Consider the following 13,029-nt stretch of genomic DNA (forward strand, 5'->3'; position numbering starts at 1 on the left):
TGTCAAGGTTAACCAGTGAGAGTTCTGTGTCTGGAGAAAGAAGGTCAAGCCAAGTACGTGTTCAGCAGCAACAAACAGGACCTCTAGACTTTCGCTGGACACCACGTACTACCGAGGGATATTATACACCTTGGAGCTCAGGGGCATTTATTCAGTAAGTGCCTCAATCATACTTAAATAATACATTAATGGCGCTGTCCGAGCAGCTCCAGCATTTTGGTGATCAAATGTTAAACACTGCTCACCATTTTGAACCCGTTTAAGGAACACGTTTTCTGCACGGGATACCGGATAGAATTAAAACTTGTGTAAGGAACTTAGGAGTTAGGTAGGGTCTAATATAAATACGGTACGTTAGTAGTAGGCCAATAATAATTAGTTTGTGTACGTATTAAATAGTTATTGCTGTCACTGGCTAGATATAGGGCGTAAATTGCTTAAACTAGCTATTTATCTAAACGCAAAACATTCCGCCCTAACGTAGCTGCCGCCATTACGTGTGGCTGCCTTTGTCTTTTGTGAATAGCCTATTGAAATCGGGCGTGACTCACATGACTCGAATTTCGCGCCAGCGGTAAAAAACGCGGCTCGAATGATAATTGTTGCCAATTTACAATTGGAGGCAAAGTATAAATCTGTTAAATAAATTTTCCCTTTCTCATATTGGCATCCTTTTAAATAAAATTTAATATTGGTCGAGTAATTTAAATATAACTTTCCCTTACTGTTCTCTATAAGTAAATATAAAAGGAAAACCTGTAGTTTAAATTCCTTATGCTTATTTAGGTTCTCTGCTATCACAGGCGGTCTCATTTAGCATTTAATGTAGATTTAATTGTTCTCTTTTTGCAATTAAATTTTGTGACCCGATTATTGTTTCCATTTCATGATATTTGCTCTTATTTTTGGAATCAATATTGTTTCCTGATACTTCTAAATCGGAAACATTGGCAGTGGTAAAGATCAATTTATCACACTGCACCAGAAAGATTACAATAAATAAGTTGATGAATGATAGATAGGAAATTTGCAATTAATTATTGTTATTTTGTCATTCTCTACTTTAGGAAATAATTGCAGATAATTGTTAATTGGAGAATCCGCTCTATTGTCACCAATTATTTGATGTTAACTTCATAACTTGTAAATAATTGATAATATAATTGGATGTAATTTTCTATTTGTATTTGCAATAGTTGAATGAATGCTTACAGCTTCAATTTGCAAATAATTGATTAACTGTTAAATTGCAAATCATTTGAATTTGCGATTGGTTTACTGAATTAAGTGGATAAATTTTAAATGATTATAGCTGAATGTAATTGATGTATTTCTCCACTATTTTCTAGCGAATATTCATCAATTGTCTTTGAATTAATTTTATTTGCGGATTTTAATTTTCTTCGCAATGGATAAGATCCGTATTAATTCTTGTGATAGGGATGACTTGTTACGAGTACCAGGCATTGGCTCTGCCACTGCCGATCGCATTCTTGCGTTACGCGAAGCTACCGAAAACATCACTCCCGAATTATTAGCTTCGGTCCCGCATATTCGTAACTTAAACGAAGTGATAGATGCTTTTGATTTTACACCTGCTGGTGCAGATGCACTCTCGAATATTTCACCGGTGCCTCAGGCACGGAGGAGAACTCCTCCACCGCCTAATACCCCGTATCCTTATGATCGTTTTCCGGCACCAGGACATCCTAGGGCTGCATCCCTCCCGATAAGACTCTCTGACTCTACTGTGTCATATGGTCAGCAGGGACAATCCCTACCACTTGACATCGGTAGACCTCAAGCTACTAGGCCCATTGCGACACCACGGGCCACAGTAGCTAAACAATTACAGGGTGCTCAGCAAAGAGCCTCCACACCCCAGAGGAATAAGGTTGAACAGCCCTTAATGGGAGAGGGGGGAAGGCAAACCCAGGGCGTGCCGAGAGATCATCTTGAAACAATCCCCGATTGCGGGGTACAACCGCACATCAGTGGCGATCCCAACGAGCGCCATCGCGCTGGCTCCATGGACGAGCTACAGCATATGTATGGCGAGCCAAGTGGTCCCATGGACGAGCCACTGCATTCATATGGCGAGCCAATTGGTCCATCTGCCTTCCAGACTGTAAAACAGTCTCGCCTTCCAAGGGAGCAGTCCATCCAGGAGGCTTCACATCTTTTGAGAGAGTTACTTTCTCTGTTTCAGATGGAAGTGCCCCCAAGGCAGCTGAAAGAGGATCAATTTAATGGGTCGTTTCCCCGAAGACCAAGGGATGATCTCTATTATGATCGATGTACTCATATTCGTGATCGATATCTCCCTGACGATCGTGATTGTTATCATACTCGTCAGACTTACGATCGGACCCCAACTCATGCTCTAAGGGATGATGATTTTTATCCCAATCAGGGTGGAAACCAGAGGGGATATTCAGCATCAGTAAAGGTGTCGCCGCCACCTGTTCGCCGGCTCTCACCACTGCCTCATCCCGAACTGAATCAGCCTCCTAAGCCGGCTCCTAGGTCCAATCAATTTAAGCTGGGTTCTGGACCTACCCGACAGAAGAATGTCTCTTCCGTTACAGTTCCAAAGTTCAACCAGCCAGAGCCAAGGCCTTCACCCAAACTTCAGGGCCATAGTTCAAACCGGCCCGAGATAGTTCCCCCCACCATTTCCTCAGGAAATTCAGGAATGCCTCCCATGCCCGCTCCCAGGACATATTTACCTAGAACAATTGTTTTTAATGGTTCAGGGAGCTGGCACGCATTTTTTGCCAAGTTTACATCATTTGCCAATGATAGTAATTGGGATGAACAACATAGGCAAAACCAACTGTGTTGGGCATTAGATGGGAAAGCCAGCGAGTACTACGCCTCACTGATTAGATGTGAACCGGCCATAAGCTACTATGATGTAGTTCTGAAGTTGGAGAAACGATTTGCTCCACAGGAACTTCCGGAAGTCGCCCAGGTGCATTTTAATTATGCAAGGCAAACTTCCGAAGAATCATGTGTAGAGTGGGCCGAGCGACTACAGGCTTTAGCATCTCAGGCATTCCCCAATCTGCCCGATAGTTACGTGCAGAAGCAGCTTGTGCTGCGCTTCTGTCAGGGATCGACTGATCGCGAAGCGGGGCAGCACACACTAAATCATCAACCCCTAAATCTTGATGATGCCTTACGAGTTTCCCGAATGTTCCAGCATGCCAGACAGGCCATGCAAGGCAAACCTCGGAAGGACATCAGACAGTTATCTACCTGTGTAGACCCCCTTGAGAAGAAAGTGCGGAAGATGGAAATACCTGTCCCATCTTCACTTACTTCTCACTGTTCCGATCTTAGCCTAGAAACTCGAGTCTCCCAACTAGAACAGAAATTTGATTCGTTTCAAAACTCTGTCAAAAGACAGCTAGACTCGGTCGAAGCGAAGGTGGGAACACTTCACTCTATGGTGCAAGGGCTCATCACGACCCTTCAAATGAGAAGAGACCTCCCTAAACCCAGATCGTCCCCAGGAAGGACGTCCCCGGCCAGAGGAAAACTGAGGTCACCTGGCCCAGACAATCCTTGCTTCAAATGTGGCAAATCCGGCCATTTTAAACGGGACTGTCCAGAAGTAGAACAGTTGAAGACTGTTTCATTTGTTGGTGACGAACCGGGAAACGAATTGGGATCGGAGGAACTAGCCCGACCCCGATCCACATAGCCCAGGGCACTAGTCAGAATTCTTCGCAGGTTCGTACACTAGTCCAGAAAGATGGAGTGCCCCCATTCCCTGCCTTACATAAAGTGACTGACGCAACTGTTGAATATAAGTCGGTAGTGTGCCCCACCTCTACTTCACCTACTCTTGCTTCCTCAGCAAAGGTAACTGAAGAGTTGAGGAGAAATACTGGTGCAGACTTCCGAGGACATACTCAGTTGCAGTCTACCCTGGTAGAAAGGAAGGGACAGCCTTCATCTAGTATAACCTGCCCATGGGTGCTACCTCCATGGCCCCCACCAGCTGAACCAAAATCGGATCACAGTTCATGAAACAGCAGGAGCCATTGAACTTTTTGTATTTAATGCCACTGGCCGAAACCTAAGTTGGACATAAGGCATGGTAATTGGGGAAGCCTTAGGAGCTACCGCCATTAAACCAGACTTGGATCCACCAAATCCACCAACCTAGGACAGTAAGCAAGTGCGGGGTGTCGGTTTATCTTCGCCGACTCCAATCCCTGCTCACTTTAAGGGTCTTTGGGAACAGTCCATCGAACTCTCAAGGAATTACTGTTAGAATTCTTTGCCAGAGATAAATTTGACCTCGGGAAATTTACCGAAATAGAACACTACATCAACACGGGAAACGTAGCGCCAATTAAACAAAGAATGAGGCGCAACCTTATCACACCTTATCGGCCATCTGCTAACCGACAAGCTGGGCGGTTTAACCAAAATCTCATGCAGGCTATAAGGTGTTCCATTGGAAAGTCAATTGGAAAAGTAAGTCTTTCAAATAGCAAGGCCTATCACATAAACCCCAAACATGTTCATGCTTGGCCGAAAGATGAGCTAGCCATCGGATGTGATCTTCCGTCCGCAGCAGAATCAGGCTCAAGGGAGGAGTTTGTTTCTCAGCTCAAACAGACTCTTATCCAAGCCCATGAAACTGCAAGGACTAAGCTCCGGGCAACCCAGGAGCGCTTAAAAAGAGAATAAGATGTCAGAGTTTATTGTCGTGAATTCCAAAAGGGGGACCGAGTTTACTTACTCGACACGGCCACTCAAAAGGGGGAAGACAATGAAACTGTCTCCTCCCTGGAAAGGCCTATACCAACCAGGCTTATAAAACTCCTTCCCTACCTCTATTGCAACTCATATAGGAATTCCACGTTCTTTGTTAATCATGACAGGCTAAAGAAATGCCATAAGTAAACAAGAAACGGACAATTGGATATTGATAATTAGTCCGATTGATCATAACAGGGGAAATCATGAGTAATCTACAGGTATTTCCTCCTAATTTTTATCCATCTCAGGGAAACTGAGGAAGTCATTGTTTGTAAATATTGTATATAAAAGCATTGAATTTTGTTTTTGTTTACAATTGGGGATTGTGTGAATTTGTTTTTGGTTTGTTTTTATTCGATTTTATATCTAGAGATTGGCGATTTAGAATTCACAATTTCAAAATATTTGCCAATCTATAGGGCCGGGGGGTGTGTTGCATAAAGGGTCGTTAAACAATGTCGCCTGGGTTTAACCGGCCATATAGACGATTAATAGCCCTTCACTCACCTCCGTGCATGAATGAACATTACGCACGGCGCGCGCGCAATACCCCCAAAATCAACCCCCGACGATCGACAAGTGTCAAGGTTAACCAGTGAGAGTTCTGTGTCTGGAGAAAGAAGGTCAAGCCAAGTACGTGTTCAGCAGCAACAAACAGGACCTCTAGACTTTCGCTGGACACCACGTACTACCGAGGGATATTATACACCTTGGAGCTCAGGGGCATTTATTCAGTAAGTGCCTCAATCATACTTAAATAATACATTAGTCTCCATTATGATGAAATATTCAAAGTTGGGGCAGTAAATAATTAATACACTTAATCAGTTGTCAATCCATTTTTTCAGATTTTGGTAGAAAAAAATTGAATAAATCTAATTTCAGCCCACCTTAAAGATAAATAATGATAATAATAGTAGCTGTATTTATAAAGCGCCTTTTGCCTGAGGATACAAAGCGCTGCTATTATTACCCCGGCTTTAGCTCGAGCTTCCATCACCGGCGCTCAGTGCATGCAAGGAATTCCTGCCGGGTACCCATTCACCTCACCTGGGTCGAGTGCAGCACAGTAAAAAATGAGTATGTACAGAATCCAATGAAATTACCACCAAAGTGTCTGTTTGCATAAATAAAAAAATATGCGCAAAGGATTCTGGAAGAAATTGTGTAATTGCTGAGAAATAAGCAAATAAGCACAGGATTCGGGTCAAGCGTCAGGCCAACATTCAAAGTAATAAGTACACTGTCCCACGTGTCCTTATCCGTGCTGGTTATCTTCTGTGTGAACATTTTTCAGCGTAGATTTCAAGATTTCACAAAGTTCAGTTTATGTAACTGTACCAGATCTAGATCCTCGACGATAAAGTATCAATTAAGCCTGGTTTTACTGGCTTTCTCATGAAATCTGTGTTTACTGCAACTAAATGTACTTTCATTTGTCTTTAAGACATGCCTAGAACTGTTTCGCCGGAATAATGCAATGTATCTTTAAATTTCAATAACTTTGTTATTTTTTATCTGATTTTGATCAAATTTTCAGCATTTTGCTCTGTGAATTTTACTCTATTTATTGAGGTATAAATATTTCCAGCCAGAACTATCCCTTTAATATAAGTCTTGAAAGAGGTTTAAATATTCACTTCCTTGGTACAACAAATCTCCAAGGCCAATGAAGAGGAGGGCAGGGGCCAAACAATTGGGTTTTAATGGTCTTGGATTAATGTAAGTCCTGGTAGAGGTTTATACCATAGACCCTACATGTTAAATGTATCACTTCCTTGGTAGAGTTAAAGGTACATTTTGTTTTGTCAGTGCAAGAACGGCATTAGCAAAACATTTTCGTGCACCACATCAGTGGAGAAAAGCCTTACACAATGCACTATGATGCAGAAAAGCCCTTTTTGTACTACGGTATGTGCATGTGCATGCAGTGCGCGAAAGCGTGATGTTATCAGAGGTGCCAAGTAGTACTGATTTTTAGTATTAAGTACGGAAAAGTGAGAAAAATGCTGATAGTTTAATGTAAAATACTGATTTGTAAAGTTTCATCTTTATGTGTTTTCCTGTGGTATTTTTTTAAATTACTGATTTCCTTACTGAAATACTGATTTTCAACTTTAAAAATACTGAAATGTTCATTTTCAGGTTGGCAGCTCTGTGTAATGGGCGTTCTTTACCTTTACCCAAGATTCTAGAAGAATGCTGTTGATCCCAGCAGTCAGGCTTCCAGTTCTGTGCCATTTTCATATGTCTCAATAATAGGTGTAATGTCTGCTCGCATCAATACCATGATGTGTAGGAGTTTTTTTTAATGTACCTGAATGGATTATTATATTTTCCATGAAGCACGAAATACTGAGGGGAAATATTGAAGTTATTGAATTGTAAACTAAAGATTTACATTATTCAGGTGAAACAGTTCTAGGCATGTCTTCATGCATATCTATTGACATTAGGTGGGCTGATGATGTCATATCCCCACTTGTTCTTTTGTAGTTTATCATATGAAACAGTGGCGGACCGTGACCCGGACGAGACAAAGCATTGGGGGGGGGGGCACAGCATTGTTCACAAACAATACAGTGCCCCCCCATGCTTTGTCTCCTTTGGGTCATGATCCGCCACTGAAATGAAATTAGGTTTATGTTCTGTTTTGTTTCTGTTTGTGGTAACTCCCATAGGAACTTGGCAGGACAGCATTTTGCTGGTAAACGCCAAGCTGGTATATAACCAATTACCTATGAAACATTTTACATCTAGGTTAATCAGTCATAGTAGCTGACGTTATAGACGACAGATATCACTCTCGGGCCTTTTTATTAAAGTGGAGACAATGGCAGAGTTGGGATTCGAACTCACAACCTTGCGATTATGTGTCCAATGCTCTAACCACTGGATCACACGACCCGTGAAAAATTTTCTACCAAGAACTAAAACAATTGGGTTGACAACTTGATTAAGTGCTTAGTTATTTATTGCCACAACTTATTTCATCATAATAGAGACACATACACATACATACGGAAAAATGAAACAATTATGATTTCATGTATAACATAAGAAAAGGGAAAGTAGGGATATAATAATAATAATATAGGTTTATTTACCCAGGGAAGCCGCTTCAGTTCTGAAAACTGTTCTCCCAGCGGGCTCTGCTATTATTATTATCCCGGCTTTAGCTGGGCTACTGAGGCGCTCAAGCATTCAAGGAATTTCTTCCTAGCGGGTACCCATTCACCTCACCTGGGTTGAGTGCAGCACAATGAGGATAAAATTTTTGCTGAAGGAAATTACGCCATGGCTGGAATTCGAACCCACGACCCTCTGTTTCAAAGTCAGTAGACTAGTTGGGCCACAATGCTCCATAAGGGATATGACATCTGACATCATCAGCCCACCTGATGAATATATTCATGATGATGTGCAGACCAGTTTTCACAAAATATTGATAAACTTTGAAATTCATTCAAACTTTCTTATTTTTTATCGGATTTTGATGAAATTTTCAGCATTTTAAAGGTGTAAGGTTTTGGTGAGGCATGAGACACATTGTATGTAAATGCACCCTCCTCCCCCAAAAAAGATGCCTTCATATGGTAGGTGGTGGGGGCATTTGCTTTTCAGGTAGTGTAAAAAAAATGTAATGAATCTATTTAAGTTTTGTGTTTGGTTGCTCTGCTCCCTTGTTTGTATAGATATCCTCAAACATTTTACCTATTTTCATCCCTATGAGAATGTACACAATAATACAATCCCTGCATTAATAATCAAATTAAAACAAAATCTCTTTGTACTTGAATGTGTGCTTCATGCGCAGCACTGCTCGTGCCAATTCCATGATTTTAGGAAGTCTTTTTCACAGTCTTTGTAGACTTAGAGAATACATGGGAACTGCAATTGGCGACTCATCTTTCGAGGGTGGGGAAAAGACTTGTGCGAAGACTAAATTATACATGATCTTCAAGTGGCTATAACCATTCTATGATGACTAATGAGAGTAGCCCGGCCGGGGGAAGGGGGAATTCATTACTACACTGTGTACATGTACATCAACACACTGTTGCATGATCTGCCTACAGTGTTTGTACGTAGTAGTCATCGGTATATCGGCCATTTTGTAATCAGTTTATTGTTTTGACTACTGGTAAGTTGTACGAAGAGATCATGTTGTACTATAATGATTCATTTTAAGGGGGACTATAGCAGAAAGTGAAAAGTTACTGATTAAGAGGGGTTTTTTTTGTCTCGCCTGCATAGCAGAAGGTAATGACTGTAGAGTAGACATACCACTCTTCTCCTTTTCATCGCTGAAGGCCTAACTGTTCGATTTCAAATTCAGTTTAGTTTTAATTTTATTCAACCATTAGTAAATTATTATTCTCATCTCTCATGATTTTGCAGGTTAATTTCCTCTATAACTCTGACTTGCACTATATCAACTCTCTACATAATATTATTGTTGATACACACTCTAGTAGGTGTCCTTAGGAGACATTAATGCTCTTTTTGTTTGCAATGAATCAAAATTATATGATGCATTTAATCCTTTCTTGCTAGTGAGCTGAGAATTATTATTCTTAAGTACTTTGCAGACTGTCGTATTGCTTTTGTAATTTAAACTTGCACTTTAGAAATAACAAGATGTTTGTCGATGTTGAAGGATTTCCTTTCATTCTATGTGTTTGCAAAGTTTTTATGGCCAAACTAAACTTTTGTTTGCAAAACCTCAATTCATATCCTTTCATTTTAGTTGTAGTTGAAGAACATTTACCTGAAGGTCAATTGCTTTCTTGACATGGATTTGTACTTTAAAGTTTTTATTCAGTTTGGTAAATATACATTTTACATGTATGAGAGATTTTCCTGGTCTTTATAAATGCACAGCTTTGTAAATTTGTAAAAGTGACATGTTCTTTTGTTGGTTAGTATCCAAATTGGAGAAAATAAGGTTTTGCCGACTAGCCTTGAGGGTGTATTTTGCAATCCATTGTGTTGCAACTTTTATTCCCTTCTACACATTTTTGTTACAACCATGTTGAACATCACATATATAATTTTCAATGCATCATGCCACGTATATAATAAAAAAACAAACATACATTGGTATGTTCAGGTTTACAAGAAGCAAGGAAGTTCTCACTATATTATCCATTTCAAATGAATATAATTTATACTTTGAATTTTCCTGTACCCTTTGTACTATTTTGAATTTCTGACTTTAAATACCGGGTAATGAATAATATAGGATTTCAATATGATAGCCAAAATCACCCATAAAATTGGCAAAATTGAATGCTACATGTATGTGACACTGGCAACCATACATTACTGTATGCCACAATTTTTTTTTTTTGAACATTTAGAAAATCAGTATTCTACATGTATATAATAGCATGATAATGAAACGCTCATTCAGTTAAAAAGTAGCCCTCGAACGAAAGAAATAGCCTATTTTCTATTTTCTACCCCAAATAAAAAACACTGCAATGGGAAGACTGGACACCTCACTGATTCTTTTGAAACACTCAGTTCCCCGAAAGGTGCACTAGCTAAACTTTTGCATTCATCTGCATGGGATTGATTATCGAAAACCTGGTCGCTCTGGTCTTCGCTCTTCTAAGACTTCTCTCGATTTCTCTATTCCAAAAACCAGACGGTCATGGGGAGATCGTGCATTTGCATCAGCAGCTCCCCGTCTATGGAACAATCTTCCAACTAAACTAAAAGACTGTAGATCAGTAGAACATTTCAAGGCCAGTTTAAAAACTTATCTAATGGCCAAATTGTAAGTTGTACCAGTAGTGAGTTAAGTTTATTGTAAGCGCCTTGAGCACCCCTAATAGGGTGGATATGTTTGCGCATTATTAATGTCTTATTATTATTATATGTATAACACGAATAGGGTGATGGAGGGAGCACAGGGGTGGTAGAGGGGGAAAAAATTTCCCTCCCCTTTCCTAAAAATCTACAAGATACATACATGTATTTATTTTTATTAGCAATTTTTGAAGAAGAAAAATTGTTAAAATATCAAAATCACCCCATACCTCACCAACTCTCACCCGTACATGTATGTTTTCACAAACCCAAATGACCTTAAACTGCACCTGAGAGGCAGTGCTCATTACGCTTTCTAAAACTAGTTTACTGGAAACCGATTCAGGAAACCAGTTTTGAAGAACGCTTTGCTATAGCATTCCCACTTGATCACATGAAAGTGTGATCAAGTTATTGAATTTATGATAAAATGTAGATTGTTGGTTAATACTTTATGTAACCAGTTAATAACTTCTGTCGTAGTCAATGTTTTTATGCGTAATTGAATATGTTTCATTATATATCTTGCTTTAGTAATGTACCCCTCGCCCTATCACTCTCTCTCTCTCTCTATACTTCCTGTCCACTTATACTTTACTGTAATGTAATATAACGTTTATGGTTAGTATGTGCAGTGGTATACGTGCTTGACCAACCCAAGCGTACTAAGGCTGCGTTTATGCGACCTCAACCCAGAATCATGATTTGAATCACTATTTGAATCATGATTCAAAACAGCAACATGAATCACGATCCGACAGAATCAGCGTTTATACGACCATCTTTCTAACGCTGTTTCTCCCTGAATTCGGGCCGATCCAGTGCGCATCACAGTGCGCAGTTTGACCCAGGAAGTATAGGTCAACATTTTCGCGCGTGTTTCTAACTTCAAGTCGGCTGCTAGATTTTTGCTGCCGCCCGAGCTAACGCGCAATCGTTTGTGCAACGTTTACTTGGCTTCCGAAAAATAGATCTTTTACTTCCAGAATTCCGTGTATTGTACCTAGTATTGTTTTTGTTTACTTGTATTAAATCTTGTCGGTTCATCGAAAATGGTGTTCGGTAGCCGTAGTACTGGGCACGAATTGTGTTAATTTTGTCTCGACAGGCGGTGCCACATCTCCGTAGAAATCCCTCCCTCGGAAGCGCCGCTGAAAGGGATTCGTATAGATCGTCTTTTTTCTGTGAATCCCGGTAAGGGATGCTTTTGCTTCAGGCCAAAGCACAAGCAGAGCCCTGAGTTCGTCGTCAGTCCAATTTGTGCCTTTGGAACTTGAAGATATGATTGATGAAAACAATGAAATATACAAATGACGCTACAGTACAGCCCCCGGGGGTACAATACACAGAATGATAATTCCTAAATGCACGTGACAATTGGCATATACCGGTACTAGTACACTGGCAATACTCCTACACGAAAATTAACCTGCACGAAACACAGCGCGCGCTAGGCGCCTTTGAGTCGAACCCGGAAGAAGCACGACACAATGACGTCATAGAATCATGATTCAAATCACGATATCGTTTATACGACCTTTTTCGTTCGTGATTCTACAGAAACGTCTTTCCAAACGCCCCTTTTTCCGTGTTTCATGTTTGTGATTTGAAAGACGTTTATTTCCACTTTCGACTAAACGCAATCGTGATTCTGCAGAATCGTGATTTGAATCATGATTCTAATCATGATTCTAGGGTAAAAAGGTGTCGAATAAACGCACCCTAAGTCCATGAAAATCACTATGGTTGATAGAGAGTCCTTTTTTTCTTGTATTTGACCATCCAACTTGGGGGATAAGCTTGGGTGTGGAGTGGGGTGTGTAAAAGAAAGCCTCAATTGAATAGAAGTTAAGATCAAAGACACACATGCTGTACTGGTGTGCCTGCTTTTAAGATCTCAACAATTTTAGGAAGATTTTCAAGTCTATGTCCTGAGGAAAGTTGTCAAAATCCCAGATAGCCAAAAGTTGTAAGTTACAAAACTTGTATAACTTTGTAGAATACATTAATGCTGTTATGACCATAAAAATTGTGTTGTTTAAGTATTCAAAGTTTGTGTAATTTCTGTCTAAAATTCATGCCTGAAATATGGCACGATTAATAGCTTTCATGATTCTCTTTACAGTACTAAGCTATGCATACTGTCTGTAGTGAGCACAGTGAAGTGAGAGATACTGACAAACTATGAACCTAATTTGAGTTATACAGGTGTATTCCATGTTTATTGAAAGGTTAAATATAACCAAGTAATTTATTTACTCATTTATTATTTCTTTTTACAACAAATATGTATATTTGATGTTGTGCACACAGGATGCAAATACAGTTTAGAATTATTTCCTTATATACATTCATATTATTAAGTTTATACCTGGGTTAATATTATTATTATTTCATTAGTTCAAGATAATTAATCATAGTGATTGTTCACTA

General features: G+C 39.9%; 1 pseudogene; it reads left to right on the plus strand.

Moving 5' to 3' along the window:
* Positions 1 to 8,487: 8,487 nt before the first annotated feature.
* Positions 8,488 to 13,029, plus strand: part of LOC121427531 — a 39,140-nt pseudogene continuing 34,598 nt past the window's right edge.

This window comes from Lytechinus variegatus, chromosome 14 (genome assembly GCF_018143015.1).
Source record: "Lytechinus variegatus isolate NC3 chromosome 14, Lvar_3.0, whole genome shotgun sequence".
In the NCBI taxonomy this organism is placed as follows: domain Eukaryota; kingdom Metazoa; phylum Echinodermata; class Echinoidea; order Temnopleuroida; family Toxopneustidae; genus Lytechinus; species Lytechinus variegatus.